This window comes from Hippopotamus amphibius, chromosome 15 (assembly GCF_030028045.1).
Source record: "Hippopotamus amphibius kiboko isolate mHipAmp2 chromosome 15, mHipAmp2.hap2, whole genome shotgun sequence".
NCBI classification, from domain to species: Eukaryota; Metazoa; Chordata; class Mammalia; order Artiodactyla; family Hippopotamidae; genus Hippopotamus; species Hippopotamus amphibius.
In genome coordinates, this window is record NC_080200.1 from 62,104,743 (window position 1) to 62,125,631 (window position 20,889).

Here is a 20,889-nt window from a genome sequence, read left to right on the forward strand (position 1 = left end):
CCTCGTTTGGCTGAGTCTGCGTCCTGAGTGGAAGAACTCCTCCTCCCAGTGTCCTGTTGGTTGTGCTTCACACTCCAGCAGCGTTCAGCCTTTTGGAACGTGGTTTGAACCAGGATGTCTTGGCTGTTTCCTGCCAACCCTCGCCTTCTAACTTCAGGATGCGATCTGCCCTGCTACAAAGCCAGGGGACTTGAGGATCTCCTGAGAACTGATGAAATTCTCTGATGACTCCATGTTCCATCAGCCTTGTTGGCAGGGCTGCTCTCACCCTGCCCCAGTGACCATAAATGTACTTTCCCCTTATTCTTGAGGCCAAATTCCCACTGGTACCCCAGTCTCACCCACCAGCACCAGCTTTGTCCCTGAGGCCTCCGTTTTTGCTGTGATAACACACCCGTTAACCCTGGTCTTCTGAGCCTGATACCCTGCTTTGCTTTTGGAAGGCCATTCTAGATTCTTAAACATCTCTCTGGTCTTTGGAGTCCTGCTAATGAGTGCCCCTCCTCCCTGATTCTAACTGATTTCCCCTCCATCTCCCCAGATTGCCTCCCCTAGATCATGTATGGTGAGCAGCAAAATCTGCCCCCTCCCCCAAGATGTCCATGTTGGAATCCTTGGAACCTGTCCATGTCTGGTCACGAGGAAAAGGGGAGCTCTGGTTGCAAATGGAATTAAGATTGCTAACGGCAGGTGGGGAGCTGATCCGTGATTAACTGGGTGGGTCCAATGTCATCACAAGGGTCCTTAAAAGTGGGAAGGGAGGCAAAAGAGGAGGGCATTGGGATGCTGTGTGAGAGGCTGGACCTGCTGTTGGTTGCTGGCTTTGAGGATGGAGGAAGGGGCTACAGGTCAAGGCATGCAGGCAGCCTGTGGAAGCTGGAAAAGGGGAGGAATGGGCTTTCTCCTTAGAGCCTCCAGAAAGGAATGCAACCCAGCTGACACCTTGATTTTGGCCCAGGGAGACTCACTCTAGACTTCTGAGCTTTAGAATTGTAAGTAAATTGGTAATTGTAAATTACAATTATTAATATATTAAATTAATTGTAAATTACAATTGTAATTGTAAATCTGTGTTGTTTTAAGCCTCTACTTCATGGTAACTTTTTTTTTAAATGTATTTATTTATTTATTTATTGGCTGTGTTGGTTGGGTCTTTGTTGCTGCACACGGGCTTTCTCTAGTTGTGGCGAGCAGGGCCTACTCTTCATTATGGTGCATGGGCTTCTCATTGTGGTGGCTTCTCTTGTTGTGGAGCACGGGCTCTAGGCACGGGCTTCAGTAGTTGTGGCACATGGGCTCAATAGTTGTGGCTCACGGGTTCTAGAGTGCAGGCTCAGTAGTTGTGGCGCACGGGCTTAGTTGCTCCGAGGCATGTGGGATCTTCCCTGAGCAGGGCTCGAACCTGTCTCCCCTGCATTGGCAGGCGGATTCTTAACCACTGCACCACCAGGGAACTCCCTCATGGTAACTTGTTATAGCAACAGTAAGAAACTCATACACTTCTTCTCACTGCCCAGCTCCCTGGCCCAGCGTCTCCCCACTCCAACCAGCTGCCTGGATCATACCTGCCACTCCCCACTGTGCTAGCTCATCGTGGCTCACATCGGCGAGCACTCAGTGGAGACCTTGGCCATTCCGGGTGCTGTGTGTGTTTTCCGTCACCCTCTTGTTTACCCTCCCTTGTGCTAATACCAGTCTCCCCCTCGGTTGTGAGATGATCTGAGCCAATCTGGGTAAACGTGGGGAGGCCCTGGAGGTTTGCAGCAGGTGAGCAAGGAGGGAGGCCTGTATCGTTCCTTTTCCTTCCTCAGGCTGCAAGCCTTGCCTTGTAGGTAAGGCTCTCACTGGGGCCACGGGGGGCAGGACCTACCTTCTTATAGCAGCTCAGAGCATGGCCATGAGCCCACGGGGCTCTGGACCAACCGCCTGCTCCTCTGGTACAGGCTGCTGGCCCTACCTGATCCCAATGCCCCCTTCCTGCAGGTGCCCCACCAACCACTAATCTTTTTTTTTTTTTCTGGCCACACTGCACAGCATGTGGGATCTTAGTTCCCTGGCCAGGGATTGAACCTGTGTCCCCTACATTGGCAGGCAGATTCTTTTTTTTTTAAAGAACTTTTATTGAGATAAAATTGACATACAATAAACTGCATATATTTAAAGTGTACAATTTGATATTTTTTTCTTATTAGTAGTGTATATATGGCAATCCCAATCTCCCAATTCATCCGCCCCAAGACCCCCGCCCTTTCCCCAGTTGGTGTCCATATGTTTGTTCTCTACATCTGTGTGGCAGGCAGATTCTTAACCTCTGCACCACCAAGGAAGTCCCATAACCACTAATCTTAAATGCCACTGATTTCACCAAAAACAAACAAACAAACAAAAAAACAGAAAACCCTGAATGAATTGAAATAAGGAACTTAATCAGATATTTGTACACCAATGTTCACAGTGGCATTATTCATTATTCATAATAGCCAAAGGTGGAAACAACCCAAGTGTCCATTGACAGACGAATGGATAAACAAAATGTGGTCCTGATACAAAATGGCTGGATTTGAGAGAGACAAGGTCGAGGCAGATCTGGAAGATGTTTTAGAGGTAGAGTCAGCAGGGTCTCGTAACTGTTTTGGAATGGAAAGTGAGAGAGTAGGAAGGAGTCCAAGGTCACTGCCAGGTTTCAGGTGGCAGGAGGTATGCCATCTGTATTGATGTCCTGAACTGGGTAACAAATGAGTATAGGCTTGGTGGCTTAAAGCAACATAAATTTATTGTGCTACAGTTCTGGAGGCCAGAAGTCCACAATCAGAATGTCAGCAGGATTGGTTCCTTCTGGAGGCTCTGATGGAGAATCCCTTCCATGGCATTTTTGGTTCTCCATTTCTGGTGTTGCTGGGCTGGTAGAGGCATCCCTCCAATCTCTGCTTCTGTTTTCATGTGGCCTTCCCACTGTGTATCTCTTTGCCTCAAATATCCTTCTGTCTTTCTCTTAGAAGGATGTCAGTCATTGGACTTAGGGCCCACCCTGAATTCAGGATCGTCTCATCTTGAGGTCTCTAACTTAATTACATCTTCAAAGACGCTTATTCCAAATAAGGTTACATGCTGATGTTCAAGATGGACGTCTCTTTGGGGGGATACAATTCAACCCACTGTATTGTCTGAGCAAAATAGAGAACACCAATGAGGAAGGAGCTGGGTGGAGAGTGGCAAGCTTTACTTTTGGGGCACGTTGCAGTGTCTGTGGGATATCCGGGTGGAGACGTGCAGAAGGTATATGAGTTGGGAGCTCCAGAGAGGGGTTGGGGTATCACTGTCTATGTTGGGTAGATGAGAGTAGGTAGTCTCTTTCAAGGAGAGCATGGACCGCAAGAAAAGCAGTGACTAATAGTGCATCCTGGAGGAATGCCAGCAATGAAGGTGAGGGAGAAGAGTAGTCAGGGTCCACGAAGGAATGAGCCAGTCCTATTATTGGGACAAGGGAATAGAGAGTTTCGAGGAGAGTCGTCAAGATCAAGTATAGCAGAGAGGTTGACCAAGACAACTGCTGGGTTCTAAGGTGCCTGGGTCATCATGTCTGTGTGGATGTGAATTAAGGAGAGCCCTCTCCTTTCTCTGTCTTGTCTGATGAGGCCGTGAGTTTGTTTCTGTGATGACAATTGTCAGTAATGGGCGACACAATGGATGTGACTAGGCATGACTTGGCTGTGAGTTGGATGCTCTGAATTCTGGTCGCGGCATTTGAATTTTAAGATAATTACCTTCACTGGGTAGGGCAAGACGCGGGACGGATCTGATTTCCCCTTACAGTCTTCCGTCTGCTCTAACGCTCCTAATTATCACAATTTGAAGATTGCTTGAGGGTAAAAAGTGGTGAGAAACAAAATGATAGGAAATTAGGTTAAAACTAGGTGCAGTTGAAGGCAGAAAGGTGGGGGCAAAATTTTGTGTCATTGTCTGAGACAAATTACTGGGCTGCACGGACCACTGCTCTGATGGTGATGGTGTTTCTCATGGAGGTTCAAAGCTGTGGTCTGGTGTGCTCTGGGTTGATCAGTCATGATTGGTTCATCCAGTCTCAAATTAACTGGCTTGGTCTCAAGTGCTTTTGACTACATTCAGTCCCTTTGAATCTGGTTTCCATAATCTTCAAGTTCATGGTACTTTCTCTTTTCCACGTATGAAAGAACCAGAAATCCTGTTAATTATGAAAGATGGCTCTAAATATCAAAAGCCATCTGTAAGCCTTTTTTGTTAGCTTTATGTCTGATTTTGGTTCATCGGGAACTTAACTGAGCAGGTTGAGTGTATTAGTTGGAATAGGCTGGGTTTTGCTGCAGTAAGAAACAACCTCAACAGCTCAGTGGAGTAACACAAGAGTTTATCTCATACCTCACATCCAACACAGTGGGTAGATGGCTGTGCCCACCCAGTCGTCAGGAGCCCTGGATGATGGAGGTTCCACCATCTTCTGCTGTGCCATCTGGAGCACATGGACTTCTAGATGGCAGTGGCTGGGGAAGAGAGACAGGGCTTTTTACTACCTCAGTCAACCCATTGGCCAGAAGCTAGTCTTATGGTCCATTAGCCTCCAAATACACGAGGCTGAGATGTGCAGTCTTCCATTGGCCAGAATGGAAAGAGAATGGGATATTGGTGATTTGATGGCTAGTGATGTCCACCAGGAATGGATGTAAAGAGCATCAGTGACCTGCACACTTCAGCACCAGTTAGTGTTTAGAGAACCCTCCCTCTGGACTGGAATACTGACTTGCTTATTCACAACATTGCTGGTTTGCCAGAGAACCCTGCCCAGGGAACTACCTAGCAACCTTTACAGAAAGTGTGCCTAGGTAGCCTCTTTTTTTTTTTTTCTCATCCAGTGGCCCTATACCCCTGGACGTTGAGGATTGGTCCAAAGACTGATAACCCTATTGGCTTAGGAGTGACCATTCAGATTCTCTTTTTCATAATTGTAAGTAGATGTCACAGAGGCTGTCATTGGGCTGTGGGTCTGGAAACCTGCTAAGGGGGATCCAAAATTCTGATTCTCAACACCAGCTGTCAGAAAGCCTGAGTACTTCCAGGGGACTGAGCTCTCCATCAGTCCCACTCCCTGGACTCATGTCCTGGCAGGGGAGCCTGGAGGTTTGCACCCCAAGTGTTGGTCATGCTTCCTGGCTGCTCTTGCTATATCAAGCAACACCCACATGATGCCATGGACTTGCATCACCCTATTCTCTGGGGGTTGGGGTGGGATCTGCAGAACAGAGGTTCAAAGCCAGCTGTGGCTCTTTGCAGGCTGGGTCAAGGTTGAGGCAAAGGAAGGAACCCAGTACCGGGGTCTGCCATCTGGGGTAAGGAAGGCGACTGGGGGCAGATGCCATGTGTCTTAGTTAGCTCATGCTGCTGTAACAAAATGCCACAGACTGGGTGGCTGAAACAGCAGAAACTTATTTCTCACGATTCTGGAGGTTGGGGAGTCTGAGACTGGAGTGCCAGCGTGGTCAGGTTCTGGTGAGAGTACTCTTCCTGGCTTGCAGATGCTACTTTCTTGTCCTGTCCTCACTTGGTGGAGAAAGAGTGAGTTCTACTCACTTCCTTTCTTTATAAGAACACTAATCCCATCACAGGGGTCTACCCTCATGACCTTATCTAAACCTAATTGCTTTCTAAAGGCCCCACCTCCAGATACCATCACAGTGAGGGTGGGTGTAGGGCTTCTACATATGAATTTGGGGGAGGGGGACACAAACACTGAGTTCATAGCACGTGTAAAGGGTTCTCCATTGCTGGGCAGCTAGAGGAATGCTTCACCAAGGCTGCTACTTACTTTCTTCAGCCTTGCACACTGGATTTTTTTTTTTAATTTAAGCTTTTTATTGGAATATAATTGCCTCACACTGCTGTGCCAATTTTTAAGGCACTTCAAAATGAATCAATTGTATTTATAGACATATCCCCACCCTCCTGTGAATCCCTCCCACCCTCCCTATCCTGGCCCTCTAAGTCATCACCCATCATCGAGTTTGTCTTCTTATGTTATGCAGGAACTTCCCACGAGCTATCTATTTTACATTTGGTGGTGTACATATGTCAAAGCTACTCTCTCACTTTGTCTCAGCTTCCCCATTGCACCCCACCCCCAACCCTTTGTCCTCAAGTCTGTTCTCTACATCTGCATCTTTATTCTTGCCCTGTCACAGGGTTCATCAGTACCATTTTTTTTTTTAGATTCCATATATATGAGTTAGCATATGGTATTTGTTTTTCTCTTTCTGACTTACTTCGCTCTGTATGACTGACTCTAGGTCTATCTACTTCATTACAAATAACTCAATTTCATTCTTTTTTACGGCTGAGTAATATTCCATTGTATATACGTGCCCTGTCTTCTTTATCCATTCATCTGTTGATGGGCATTTAGGTTGCTTCCATGTCCTGGCTGTTGTAAACAGTCCTGCAGTGAACATTATGGTACATGTTTCTTTTTGGATTATGGTTTGCTTTGAGTATATGCCCAGTAAGCACACTGGATTTTAAGGTTGGTAGCCTTGGGGCACCTATATGCTCTACATCAGAACTTTCTAGTATTAGAATTGAATGTCAGGATTTCCTAGGTGGCACAGTGGTTAAGAATCCACCTGCCAATGCAGGGGACATGGATTTGATCCCTGCTCCAGGAAGATCCCACATGCTGGGGAGCAACTAAGCCTGTGAGCCACAACTATTGAGCCTGTGTGCCACAACTACTGAAGCTCACACACCTAGATCCTGTGCTCTGCAATAAGGAGCCCATGCTCCACAATGAAGAGTATCCCCTGCTCACTGCAACTAGAGAAAGCCCGTGTGCAACAATGAAGACCCAATGCAGACAATAAATAAATAAATAAATTAAAAAGAAAAAATTGAATGTCATATCAACAGATGAATGGATATAGAAGATGTGGTACGTATATACAATGGAATATTTACTCAGTAAAAAGGAACGAAATTGGAACATTTGAAGAGACATGGATGGACCTAGAGACTGGCATACAGAGTGAAGTAAGTCAGAAAGAGAAATCAAATATTGTATAGTAACTCATATATGCAGAGTATAGAAAATGGTACAGATCAACTGGTTTGCAAGGCAGAAATAAAGACACAGATGTAGAGAACAAACACATTGACACCAACTGGGGAAAGCAGGGGTGGGAGGGGGTTGAGGTGGGATGAATTGGGAGATTGGGATACATTACTAATAAGAAAAAAAATCAAATTGTACATTTTAAATACATGCAGTTTATTGTATGTCAATTATATCTCAATAAAAGTTCTTAAAAAAGAAGGATTGAAGGTCATGTGGAGCTGGGCTTGAGAGGAAGAGGAGAAGGCTTGCCTGCCGTGGGGAGCAGGAGGACGGAGCATGAACAGAGAGAAAGGATGAGAAAGGAAACAGGGAGAAAAAGCTCTCAGAATCCTCAGTCATTTTCTCTTTCCATGCTGTGGTTCCAGAAAAATCTTGCGGAAACTTCTTCTATTTGTAAACACCCTCAAATGAGGTAGTTTGGGTGTTTATTTCCTTTTGGGAAAAAAAAGGAGAGGGTGATGCATCTTCATTCTTGCAACCAGAATTTTTGCTACACTATATGCTCACCCAACAAATGTTTGCTCACCTCTCACTGTACAGGGTCCTCTGTGGCACACTGGGGATACAATGGTAAATGAGACACAGCCCTTGCCGTGGGGAGACCAAGCACAGTCTAATGAGACGTGCACACAGGCAAACAGAGCAGTACAGTCCAGCATGAGAAGGGGCAACAGAAGGGGTGCAATCTTGGCAGCCTTCCCAGAGAGGGTGAGGCTTCCAGTGGGACCCTGGGGATGAGTAGGAGTCCACCAGCTGGGGCGGGGGTGGGCGGTGCCCCAGACAGAAGGGCAGTATTAGAGACACATTTTGGGCTCTGCGGCTGATAGTCTCAACCTCAGAGAGGTTTTGTTCTATTATTTACAATTCATGCTAATATCACGTGTCAGCTTTCACCCTGACGCTTGGCAGTGTGGACAGTTCAGCTGTCCTAAATATTATGAACCATTCTTAATTAAATAGGTTCTTCAGATAATACCTGATGCCCATGCTAAACAGGAGTTTTAAAAATCGTTAGCAGGGAATTGCTAAAGATTTGTTTCTGAAAGTCTGGGTTTCAGAAGTCTCTGAAAGGAGCACATTGAAGCTGTTTTTCCATGTTAAAATGTCAGCACATCAATTATGGGCATATTCCTTCGCTTTGTGTGTATTGGAAGTGTGTGCTGAGATGTTGTCACATGCTTATGGTCCCTTAGTGTTTGATTGATCAGATAGTCTTCATTAAAATATATATTTTCCCTCCAAATTCTGTTCTGTTGCTTATGACAAAATGCTATTTTACCTTCCAAGGGAAGATTTTCTGTGTCTTAGTCTCAGCCAGTCAAGGACTTTCATCTTTGCTGGTCCCATTCAAGTGCATTGATGGTTATAAACAGCCAAGTTGTGGAGACCAATTGGCAATACCTGACCAAGGCCCACAATAGAATGTTCTGGAACTGGGCCCAGAACCCAATTCTCCATGCTCCCAATTCGCCACGCTCCCTCTTTGGTTCTCTGTCAGTTGGTTTTTTGTTTTCTTTTTTTCCCTAATGATTTCCTAGTTAATGAAAAATAACTGATTTTTTTTTTTACCATCTTTTTTTTTACCATTACCATTTTACCATTAAAAAAACAGAACAAATCTATTAATGAGAACTATGATTGTGCTAAATAAGGGGCTGGTTTATGAAATGCTTTGATCTTCAATGGCATTAACTTTTAGCCCTAGAAGGGCCCTTTGAGGTGGCCTCCCCAGCACCACTTACAGGAGTTTATGCTGAACTTTTCTGCGGTGATCGATGTGATGTTGGCACGTTATCAGTTTTCTCAAGTGTGAAATTTGGGGATTAGACTTGATTATCTAAGAGGATTCCCAACCTCTTATTCCAAACTTCTATTGATTCTTTACAATGTGGGGAATAGAGAGAGAGGGAGAGACAGAGAGAGAGAGAGAGAAAGAGAAAAAGACAGAGAGACAGACAGACAGACAGACAGACAGAGAGACTGAGGAGTTTGCCGGACTTACACAGCTACTAAAAAGCAGGACCCTGTCCTCAGAAGGTGTTAAGTAGTTTGAGTAAACTCCTCTCTCAGGCCTTCTTTTCACTGATATTCAAAACATAATTCAAATCAATATTTGTCAGCTACAAAGGGCAACATGAGAAAAATGATTTTCTAAAAGGTCCCTAGGCCATCAGCCCGAGTCCTGACGAAGGCTCCATTTAGAATACTCATGGGTTCCATTTGCTAGGATGGTACCGCTCGCTCTCCCTCTTTTTATGGTGACCTTCATATTTTTATGATAGATACGTTTCCAATATTTTTATCTTCGCTAGTAGCACAATGATGTAAATTAACCCATTTGTTCCTGGAGAAGGTGCTGAGAGTTCATCACAGGGAGTAAATAGTGTACAACTTGTCTGAAATATTTGGAGAAACAGAGCTGGTGGGCAAGTCGGGGGAGATTGGAGCTTGCTGCTAGGGCAGTTTGAAGGAATTGGAGGTCTGGGCAGGGGCTGTTGGGGGGTCGTTGGGAGCACAGTTGGGGATGTGAATTTAACTCCAGAAAATTTGAACATCTCTACACAGGAAACCATAATAATTTGGAATTTGTGAATGTGCAATGGAGGAAGGTGAACTCAAATTTAAGTTGAACTTGGGAGCACAGACTCGAAGGGTCACCACGATTTCAGGGGGGATTCTCAACTCATACTTAGAGGGTCCCCGTTTGGAGCCCCCCTTCTAACCATGTCCCTCCTCACAGGCGAAGAGCCTTTGGGCAAAAGTGGGGGCCACCTTTAGCCCCTCCTCCGCTTCCTTGACCTGGCACTGGCTGTCCGAGGCCTGAGATTCCCAGTCCAATCAGCCCTGATCCCGTGGTCCAGGCCTGCGCTGGTGTCCTCCTCAGGTTTGTCCTGCAGGGAGTGGCTCACCCACTGGAGCATCTGTCCCCAGGTCCCCAGGGTGGCTGAGGCTTGAATAGTTTCAGGAATAAGGGGTGGTTGGAGCTTGGTTTGTGAGGGCAGGGATGTCCTCACACATACACATGAATAACTTTAAGAAGTAAAAGGAATTTTAAACTGGAACTTGGCCTTCCAGGTCACTTGAAGGTGTATTTGACAAGGTAGTAGAATAGAAAATAATTCATATAAAAGTTTGTTGACTTGATGAATTCCTTGTCATATTTAGACATGAGGCACGTGGGCCTGCACTGCATTTTTGCTTAGGGCCCTGAGAATGATGGTGGGGGTGGGGTGGGGTAGGGTGGGTGAGAGGGCATGGGTGCTCATATTCAAAATCCTTGAAAGGATAAAGGGTCTTCAGATGATCTTTCGTGCTTTATAAGTTCTGCGTGTGAACAATCGATGTGTTCATCGCAAGTGCTGTCAGCTAGGCACTAAATTTGATTCTTGAAGACCTCTCTGTCAACACGTTTCATCAGCCTGTATAGTTTCTATCCAGACTTGTAAGTAAAATAGTCCCAAATAAAATAGACTGGATGCCCTTGGGCAGCTCTGTTCTCATCCTGCCCTGTTGGTGGGGTGTTGCAGGAATCCGTACGTCAGGCACAAAGGCTAGCTCCTCTGTCAACTCCCAGTTCCCTCTTTCCCACCCAACTTCTAGCTTCACTACTATCTTGGGAATTTCCCTAAAAATTTTGTGGTGGGAGGAGGGGAATACAGATAACAGCACTGACTATGGGCCAGGACATGTTCTAAATACTTCATGTAATGTGTTTAGGGCACTGCTAAAGAATTTGCGTGGCTCAGGTCAAAATGAAAATACTGGGCCCCTTGTTCAAAAATGATAAGGAATTTCAAGATGGTGACAGCAGATCATTAAACCAAGCTCGAGGGCCCTTGTATGCATGGGGAGAGGGGTAAGAGGGGCCTGTGTGTCTGCTCAGATCACAAGACTACGAAGCCTGCCCTGTTGTGTGTTCACTCTTTGAGACTCATAACAATTTTTTGAGGAATTACTGCCCCCATTTTACAGATGGCAATGCTGAGGTCCAAACGCGTAAGTGTGATCTGTCTAAGGTCACAGGGTTAAAACACAGCACAGCTGAGATTGGAACGTGGGTATTCTTGGTTCCAATGTGAACCCTCAAGCAGCACCCTCAGTAGCCTCTCTAGGGAGGAGAGTACCAGCTCCACCCCTACAACAAACCTTCAGTAAAGCCTCTTGGTTGGATGACTGGACTCTTCTTCCCAAGTTGCTTTTCCAGTGCTGCTAGCTTGTCCTCCTCTTAGCCCCTAAGATCACAGTCTCTGTTATGAAAATGAATCCCAAAGCCAAGAGTAAACCGACTCCCACCCAAGTAACTTATCAACCATCTACTCTATTGTAATTTAAGCATCCTCTCTGGCGAGTCTCCTCCCACCATACACACACACACACACACACACACACACACACACACAAACCAAGAGGGGTAATAAGGTTTTAAGCCACCAAAAATCAATCTTGTCTGTCCTAGGAGAGATTTTACCGCTATGAAAATCAGATTTTCTCCATATTGTTATAGGAACAAAATTACATTTCCTTTAAAATATTCCATTTATTTTTGCCCATTTATTCCCTCTTATGGTTCTTTTCCTCCATTAGCCTAAATTCGTGAGTTTTATTCTAGATTGTTCCACATTCCAAGTAATCACAATACCCAAGAGTCTTTGTTAATCCACGTTGATTCACTTGCTATTTCAGGACACTCAACACACAATAACGGGGTCACTGCAGAAATGCCTTTGCCCGTTTTGTGAAAATGAGTCCTTTCCAATGAGTTTCGGTGAGAAGTTCATCTTAACATCAAGGAATGTTGTTTGGTGAATGAAAAAATGTGACATGCTGTCCTTTGGGAGGGCGCCTCAACAGCGCTCTCCCCTAGTACTTGAAGGTAAGCCCAGCTATTATTAGAGCAAACGATTGATTCATTTTGCATCATTCTTATCAGAAAACTTTGACGTTAAATGTACCTTCTAAAGAAGTTGGAATTTGGGGTAAGTGACTCATTAGAATGATGACATGTTGAGGATCCCTTCCAAGGCTAATTACAGGATAATAGAAGTGTATCTTGTATTTCCAAACTTCCTTCCCAGATCTGCCACTTTCCATCTAAAGAGTATCCATAAATCACCTTAGAAGTTGGACGGGAAGTTGGCCTAAGGATGGAAGGAGAAAGGAAATCTCCTTGGGAAAGTTTAGAATAAATTAAGTAGATCTGATTAGTGAAAGAAGACAGCTACATTTCGAGAAGATGTTAAATGTTTTGTACAAATCATTTTATGTTGATTAAACAGTATGCTGTAATTTCTTTTCTAAATTGAATGGGCTACAGTGAAAAATGGTATTTGGCCCACCCTGAACAATAACTTCTCTCTGAAGACCTTTACGGCGAACTGAGAATTTTAAATTAGATGAAGAAATAACAATGCATGATGTTGCTCGGCAACCACTATATGTCTGTTAGTAACAGAGACTCCTAATGGGTAAGTTTTGGGTCACGTTCAGAGAACAAATAAACTAATTACCTGGGGCAAAATTAAACAAATTTCCAAAAGCTGAACCTATGCCAATGTCATTTTATTCACATAATTGTGCCAAGGAGAGAGATTTTCATGATTATAGGCCTCATGACTTGGGTTGTGGCTCTTGAATCAGTTACACACTTAGTGGCTCGGAGAAGAAGCTTTGGTTTGGGAGTATGGTGCTGGTGAAGGGAGGTGGGGAACTGGGCGGGGAGTTCCCAGCTGCAGGTGGTCAGTGGGGTCTTCACAGTTGCATGGGGCTTTTTGTGGATACAGGTTGCCTCCCAAGAGCAGAGATGGGTGAAGTTTCTAGTTTTTGTTCTCCATAACCTCACTACCAAGGGTTGACAAGGAAAGCAAGTCTCAGAATGCATTCAGCCACCAAACAAGCTTTGGTGAGCAAAGAGCATGAAACCTGTCCTTGGAAGCTCAGGGGAGGCTCAGCTGTGTGTCCTTAGCCACTCGGAAGGTCAGACCACACAACAGAATCAATAGCAATTTCCTGGAATCCAGGACTTAGTAGGGTTGTAGGTGTCCAGACTCTTGGACCTTGCTCATACCTGGGCAGAGGTGCCTGGAAAATATTTCTGGCTCCCAATTCACAAACCTTAAACACCTCTCATTTTACCAACAAAAAATTATTTCTAATTCTCTTTGTGCTAATTAACAAACCCTCTGCTGGAATCAGAGTGTAATACTTGAAGGCTCTGCATCGAGGGCTTCTGAAAGGGGTCTTTCAAAAATGAAGGAACTGCCCCTGAAGTGTAGAGTCATAACTGGGGCATTTGAAATGTTGGTGAACCATTCCTGGGCTGTAGATGAAAACTGCTTCACACATTTGTGTGTATTACTGAATCTAAGATGTCATCACGTGTGAGACACACCACTATTTTATATACCACTAAGAAAAAATGCCACCCATAGAACTGACACAATGCTTCTTAATCATTTTAACATTTTTATTTTATGTTTGTTGAAGGAAACTTTTAGATTAGACTTAGATTTTTACCATATGTTGAGCATGTTCATAGGTAAATAAGGAAAAGTATAGGTGAAGAATTGCTTACAGTTTTCCTAAAAATAATCTCCACATTGAAAATTTGACTTTTTTCAATCACTTTCTTGACTAAGAAAGTCTTTTATTAAAAAATACATCTTTATCAGAGCCTAATTGCTTTGTGATGTTGTGCTAGTTTCTGCTGTACAACAAAGTGACTCAGCTATATGTATATCCCCGTATCCCCTCCCTCTTCAACCCAGTGCTGTTCTTTGTGTTATCAAGGACAGTGTTGATGCACACAGCTTTTCTTAGAATAACTAAAGCCATTGGTGCTGGCTCTTACCTGGCTCTGTCATTATGTACATCCAGCAGGGGTGGATCTAGGTCATGTGGGGACTGAAGTTTATAAAATTTGAGGCTTTCAAAAAAAGAACACAAAATCACAGATACAAAATTAAGTATGACCATGATTATTTATTTAGAATGAGAAAAACAAATATTACAAAGTATTACAAATTTGTGAAGTCAAATTTTGCAATCAGGGGTTGTCAAATACCACAAATAATCCAAAATATATATAAAAAAATTCTTTCTTTAAATGACTGCTTGGCCTGCCACAACAATGCTACTTTTTCCTACCTTTTTTTTTGGCTGCAAACTCAGTGATCACTGTATTATACTGAGCTACGTAATAGGTATCAAATTGACTTCAATATGAGAAGCAGTATTTGTCATTGGAACTCTTGATTCTTCCGACCACTTCACTGCTTTGGTTCGATTTTTCATGCCATTTCATATGAGACTGCCAGATTCCATGAGGACAAGATGCTATAGTTACACTAAAAAGCCATCTCATGTATTGCAATGTATAGAACTTCACTCATAGATATGTCTGCAGTACCTGCAGTTTGAGGCACTGTTTCACGTTTGTCCTTTTTTTTTTTTTTTAAAGATTTTTTTGATGTGGACCATTTTTAAAGTCTTTATTGAATTTGTTACAATATTGTTTCTGTTTTATGTTTTGGTTTTTTGGCCATGAGGCATGTGAGAATCTCAGCTCCCTGACCAGGGATCAAACCCGCATTCCCTGCATTGGAAGGTGAAGTCATAACTCCTGAACCTCCAGGGAAGTCCCTTTGTTCTCTTAAAACAGAGGACTTTGAATAAATTGTGTGATTTTCATAAAAAGGTATGGTTTGTTTCTAGTCATACAATTTCATTGTTGAGTTTCTGTACTGAAGAGCTCTTCCACGTGGATTTGGACTGACGATAACTGAGCCTCTGCTTGACGTTTTACATCTTTGATGACTGGAAGAAATTTGTGTAGACTAGCTTTTGGCTCTGTACGTTTCTAACCTTTCTTTCCCTTCACTAGCCCCATGCTTGAGGCTGTATTAGTTTGCTTCAGCTGCCGTTACAAAACCCCACAGACAGGGCACCGGAAACAACAGAAATGTATTTTCTCACAGTCTGGAGACCGGAAATCCAAGATCAAGGTGTCACAGGTTTGATTTCTCCTGTGGCCTCTTTTCTTGGCCTTCTCATTGTATCCTCACATCACCTTTTCTTTTCTTTCTTTTTTTCTGGGCTGCATTGGATCTTCATTGCTGCGCCTTGGCTTTCTCTAGTTGTGGTGAGCGGGGGCTACTCTTCATTGTGGTGTGTGGGATTCTCATTGCTGTGGCTTCTTTTGTTGCGGAGCACGGGCTTTAGGTACTTGGGCCTCAGTTGTGGTTCATGGGCTCCAGGGTGCAGGCTCAGTAGTTGTGGCTCATGGGCTTAGTTGCTCCTTGGCGTGTAGGATCTTCCTGGAGCAGGGATTGAACCCATGTCACCTGCATTGGCAGGCAGATTCTTAATCACTGCACCACCAGGAAAGTCCTGGCCTTTTCTTTTTGCACAGGTATACCTGGTGTCTCTTTTCTTTCTTATAAGGACACAAGTCCTATTGGATTAGGGCCTCATCCTTATGACCTCATTTAGCCTTAATCACTTCCTTAAAGGTCCTGTTTCCAAGTACAGTCACACTGGGGGCTAGGGCTTTAATCTATGAATTTGGGGTGGGGTGGGGGACACAATTCAGTCCATAACAGGGGATGCCTCTGGCCCTACACCTTCATGCCAGGATGCTGGGTGAGGTGACACACTGGGTCATGGGGAAACCTGGAAGCAGTCTTAAATGAGATGGCTAGTGATGACTTAGTTAAGCTTCCAAGTGTCTGTGAGCCGTGTAAACCTCAGAAAACCTACCAACCAAATGACCCGTTTCTCCTGTTCAGCTTCCCCTTAACAAAGTCCCTACCTGACCAGAGGAGAGTGGAAATAGGGCTAATTGAGTAGAAGGAGACCACAGTCCTCACCAGTATTGGTTGAAGAGCTTACCTTTGCAGCTTTAACTCATGCAATTACACTATTAGGGTACATCTCAGGGCCTTGGCAAGGTCTCATGTATGTGACCCTACCAGAAGCTTAAATTTTGTTAGTTTTGGGGTAAATCCATTTCTGAGAACTAACTTAATTTTGATGCCAACTATGGGAAAATCCTCAAACACATGTGATTCACTGTTGTCCAACCCCTCCCTATAACTACTTGGATCTAGGGGTTAAAAAGTATTTTATGTTATCTGCAGGAAGTTCTTCTAACCTGCTAACATCCAACCTGAAAGGTTTTTATTTTTTTTCCAATTAGACCTTTTAATTTAAGGTAATGTAGATTCACATGCAGTTGTAGTAAATAACATAGACCCTGTGCCCCCTTTATTGTTTCCCCCAAAACAATGGTACAACATCATAACCCGGGTATGGACACAGATACAGTCAAGACACAGAAAATTTCCATCACCATCAGAATGCCTCCTGTTGTCTTTTTGTAGCCACACCCACTTCCCTCCCACCTCCATCCTCTCCTTGATCCCTGGCAACCACTGATCTGTTCTCCATTTCTAAAATTTTGCCATTTTGAGAATGTTGTGCACAGTAGCCTCTGTTATCTGTGGTTTTGCTCTCTGTGGTTTCAGCTACCCTCAGTCAATTGCGGTCTAAAAATATTAAATGGAAGTTTCCAGAAATAAACAATTCATGTTTTAAATTGTGTGCCCTTCTGAGTAGTGTGATGAAATGTCTCACTGAACTGCTCCATCCTACCCAGGATGTGAATCATCCCTTTGTCCAGCGTGTCCATGTTGTATACACTAGCTACCTGTTAGTATAGGAAAGAACATGGTACATATGGGGTGTGGTTTGAAATCTGCTATTTTAGGCATCCATTGGGGGGTCTTAGGACCCATCCCTCATGGATAAGGGGGAATCACTGTAAATGATCATATAGTATGTAACCTTTCTTAAGGTGTTTTTCTTTTTCTACTCAGCATAATGCTCTGGATATTCATCCAATTTTCCTGTCTTTTTCTCTCACAAGTCAGAGTCTCCTTATATTTGTTTTAAACATAATGTCCAAGGTTTTCAACTGTACTTATTGGAAGGAATTGGAAAAGGACATCTATTCCCCTCTTGGAAGCAGAAATCGGCCCTGCAGGTTTTGATGCTGGTAGTTTTGATGTTTGTTCCTGTGTAGGCAATGACAATGACATGAGGATAGCTGCCTCTCCAGGAGCTAAGTCAAAGGTGGTAATAGGTAAAAAAAGTCTTAGAATGCAATACAGTATATTATGTAGCCTGTGATGAGTATTTTCCTGTAAGTTACAGACCATATAGCAGGTAATCTCTCAATTATCCATACTGTAAAGCTCACCAGAATTCTGGTCTCCTCATTTCTGTTTCCCAATCTGAAGATATTCACATCAGAAGAATATTAAACTTGGCTAATGTTCAAAAAAGCCATTGAGAGGTTTGTGCATGTAGTTTGTGGTACAGTTTGGGTTTCCTGGAAGCAGTAGAGCCTGCAGGATATTTGTTTTGGGGGTGTCCTGGGCATCAGCCTCTGTGGGAGGAGCAGAAGGAAGCAGAAGCGGGCAGAGGGAGAGGTCAAGCCCTGGTGGCCTCAGCTGACCCTGTGTGGAACTCAGTGCTAGATGATCCTTCAGAATTGTCCAGAACTGGACCCAGCTGGCCAGGCCTTTATACACACATGCTCAGCAAAGTCTCTGGATGGGAACTGTTTGAGGGGGCACGTGAGGCCAGCCAGGCAGCTCTGTGCAGTGGAGGCATCCCTGAGGCATCCCTGAAAGGACCTGCCACCGAGGGCTGTCTGCCCCCAGCACTCCGAATAGCTGGGCATCACATCCTTCATCTAAGGGGGCTCCTGGCACTGCCTGTAGCACCCCCCATGCTGTGTCAATAAACATGCATATATGAAACATACATTGTCCAGAGTCTTTTACTATGAGGGGTGCATAATCAAAAAGTTGAGTATCAACCATCCTTGAAAGCCGATTCTTTTTGTGGGAAAAAGATGCCAATATCTCCATTAACAATGATTCATAAGTTGTCATTTGTTGGCATGAGTTTTTTTTGGTCTTTAGGGTGGCTTTTTCCCCCTAAAAGGGATAACTTACACTTATTTGGAGTTTTAGATTAACGTTCAATTTATTCAAATAAAAAATGTACAAATTTTGTTTTCCTTAAGCCTCTAAGTCCCACTTGTAAATCTTATTGTTTTTTGTATAAATCCAGTGGATTTTAACAGTCTTATTCAAGGGTGCTTTTATTAGTGTTCCAGTTGGACAGACAAAACTACCTTAAATAATCAGCCCGTTTACAACTTGGTTAATTGAATTCCTTTAAACATTTTTACTGCATTTATAAATATAATATATTTGATTTCTCCTCTGTAGTTGATATCATAAATTAAACTTATGGATATAGTAAATCTCAACTTCTCAAGCATTCCAACACTGTTTACAAACCTAGCCAAATTCTCTTAAACCTTTCTGCTTAAAATCTCAAGTCTAAAATAAAATGAACATTTTAATGGAATCACCAAGTGATTTTATTGGTTTTGATAGAGCAAAATATCCCCAAACACTTTAAATACCAAATACGCACATTGTAACATACAAGACTTTATATTGTAATCTTCTCTTGGGAGCTGGCTAGTTCTCTGCTTGTCAGAAACTTTCAGATTTTTTTTAAGCAGATGGTGATGGTCCAACTAGGCTAGAGGAGCAGATCTCAAACCAAACTCTGCCTTCCACATAAATATTTATTAAACAGACTCTTATTATCAAGTGTGCAAGCTCAGTGAAGTCCCATTTCTCTGAGGAAGATATGACATTATCCACAGGCCAGGCTTCTCCCAACTCGATGGCTGGACACAGGAATCTTAAGACATCAAATGTTGGTGACATCATTTACTAGGTTCTTGTATCCTATTCATGAAGTGTGGGGATTGTAACTAACATTTTACTTAATCATATAACTTGCATACCACTGATTTCACTAACAAAAACCCTTTTCAGACTCTTTCTATATAATTAGAAAAACCTTGGATGTTGATGGAGATTTGGGTGGCTGAAGCTCCTGGTGTAGCCGTCTTGGTGTACAGTGGGCTTGGTGGTGAGAATGCCAGCCACAGGCTGGGGTTCTCCATAAGACCACCAACTGCATCTAAGGTATAAGTGAAATTGATATATAGCATTGTCTATACAAAGTATTTTAAGATAGATTATACACATCTTAACAGCTTCCAAGGGTAAATGATACCCACTGAATAAGAAGTTTTAGAATTTGTTATGGACTGAATTTTGTCAGCACCCCCACCCCCCAAATTCACATGTTGAAGCCCTAATCTCCAGTGTGATGGCATTAGGGGGTGAGGCCTTTGGGAGGTAATTAGGTTAGGGTTAGGGTGAGGTGAGGTTATGAGGGTGGGGCCCTCAAGATGGGATTAGCATCATTATGAGAAGAGATGGCAGAGAGCTTCCTCTCTCTCCCTCTCTCCTCCAGTGAGGACAAAGACATCGTTCCCAAGCCAGGAAGAGGGTCGTCACAGTACCTGACCATGTGGGCACCTTGATCTTGGACTTCCATCCTCTAGAACTATGAGAAATAAGTTTCTGTTGTTTGAGTCAGTGAGTCTATGGTGTTTTGTTATGAGAGCCTGAACTGACTGATACACCATTCCAGGAATATGGGGTTTCTCACCCTGAGCAGAAAGATGTTGCTTCTCTTTAGGAGAATTTTGTCTGGGATCCATGCTCTGGATGCTCAGGTCTCCTTGTGCTTCAGATGGACATGTGGAGCCTTTTCATAATCATCTGTAGGGGACTATAGGGACTCCTAGACCATACCCTTCAAATGGGAGGGCCTTTCAGCTCATGTCCTCTGGGTTCAAATTAGCTCTCATCAGTTACTGAATTAACTGTGAGTTGAATGAAGCCCTATCTTACTGAGATCACACAAACTTCTTCCCTTACTTGGTTAGAATTTACATTTCTTTAGCTCTCTTAAATAATTTTAATGGTTTCCATTTTCCTTCACAGAATTAGCACATAATTCTTTCCTTTCATTTGTGTCCACAGTGAGCCCCACCCCACTGTCTTGAAGTGAATCTCTTTTAGAAATTATTTTTTGCTGGTTTTATTTATTTATTTATTTATTTATTTATTTATTGGCTGTGTTGGGTCTTTGTTGCTGCGCTCAGGCTTCCTCTAGTAGCTGCTAGTGGGGGCTATTCTCTATTGCAGTGCTTGGGCTTTCTCATTGTGGTGGCTTCTCTTGTTGTGGAGCACAGGCTCTAGGCACATGGGCTTCAGTAGTTGCAGTGCATGGGCTCAGTAGCTGTGGCTCGTGGGCTCCAGAGCACAGGCTCAGTAGTTGTGGCACATGGACTTAGTTGCTCTGAGGCATGTGGGATCTTCCTGGAGCAGGGATAGAACCCATGTTCCCTTCACTGGCAGGCAGATTCTTAACCACTGCACCACCAGGGACGTCCCTTGCTGTTTTATTCTTTAACATTGATTATGAAATATTGATCAGTGTAGAAGAACTATGTAGAGTACGTGTATATTATGAAGCATAGTAATACAATAAACACTCAGGATGCTGGAATACCTTATAGAATCAAAGGAAGATGGAGCCAGTGGGCCTCAGGAGGACAGGATGTGCTGCCATTCTAGGGTCTTAGAAACAAGACTCTCTGGATCACCTCTCTAGTGTGAGACTGTCAATCTAATGATTCAATTCCACTGCCTTCTCTCCTGGGTGTCTCCCTCAAGGTTGAACTCCCAGGAAGAAAAGTCTGCTTGACCTAGGGTGGTCACACACTTGACTCTGGGGTTAGGGTGTGGCAG

At 43.7% G+C, this 20,889-nt stretch overlaps 1 protein-coding gene across 1 annotated transcript in view; it reads left to right on the forward strand.

The window, feature by feature from the left end:
* ATPSCKMT (ATP synthase c subunit lysine N-methyltransferase) overlaps positions 1 to 20,889 on the forward strand; it is a 253,072-nt gene that overhangs the window by 170,119 nt on the left and 62,064 nt on the right. The window lies entirely within an intron of this gene.